This window comes from Eretmochelys imbricata, chromosome 23 (assembly GCF_965152235.1).
Source record: "Eretmochelys imbricata isolate rEreImb1 chromosome 23, rEreImb1.hap1, whole genome shotgun sequence".
NCBI lineage: Eukaryota > Metazoa > Chordata > Testudines > Cheloniidae > Eretmochelys > Eretmochelys imbricata.
The window spans coordinates 4,373,498-4,374,434 of record NC_135594.1 but is presented as its reverse complement, the minus strand read 5'-3'; positions in this window follow the sequence as shown (position 1 = coordinate 4,374,434).

Below are 937 nucleotides of genomic sequence, written 5' to 3'. Positions count from 1 at the left end.
GGCAGGGGCCGGGGGGAAAGGGCCAACCCCGGGGAGGGGCGAAACCCCCGCCCCCGCCAATCCGGGAACTAGGGGCCGGGGGGAAAGGGCCAACCCCAGGGAGGAGCGAAACCCCCACCCCCGCCAATGCGGGAAGCAGGGGCCGGGTGGAAAGTGCCAACTCCAGGGAGGAGCGAAACCCCCGCCCCCGCCAATCCGGAAACCAGGGGCCGGGGGGAAAGGGCCAACCCCAGGGAGGAGCGAAACCCCCGCCCCCGCCAATGCGGGAAGCAGGGGCCGGGTGGAAAGTGCCAACTTCAGGGAGGAGCGAAACCCCCGCCCCCGCCAATCCGGAAACCAGGGGCCGGGGGGAAAGAGCCAACCCCAGGGAGGGGCGAAACACCCTCCCCCCCCGCCAATCCGGGAACCAGGGGAGGGGGAAGGGGCCAACCCCGGGGAGGAGCGAAACCCCAGCCCCAGCCAATGCGGGAAGCAGGGGCCGGGGGGAAAGGGCCAACCCCGGGGAGGGGCGAAACACCCTCCCCCTGCCAATCTGGGAACCAGGGGCCGGGGGGAAAGTGACAACTCCAGAGAGGAGCGAAACACCCTCCCCTCTGCTAATCCGGGAAGCAGGGGCCGAGGGGAAAGTGCCAACTCCGGGGAGGGGCAAAAAAAATATTCCTCCCCTTTCTGCTCATAGGGGCTGGGAGGGTGAGGACCCGCCCCAAAGAAGGGTGAAAAATTAGCTCCTCCCAACCCAGGGAATAGAGTCCCACCTTGAAGCTTTGGAGCCAGGGGAGAGCGCCCCCTACTGAGCCACGTCACCATATTGCCAATAAACTGGTCCCTCAGCCACTGCCCCCAGGCCGGAGCTGGGCACCTGGGGGGGAAGCCTGTGCCCTGCTCTGCCGTGAAAACTACAAATGAAGCTGCCTGCACTAAATGGAAACACTCCAGG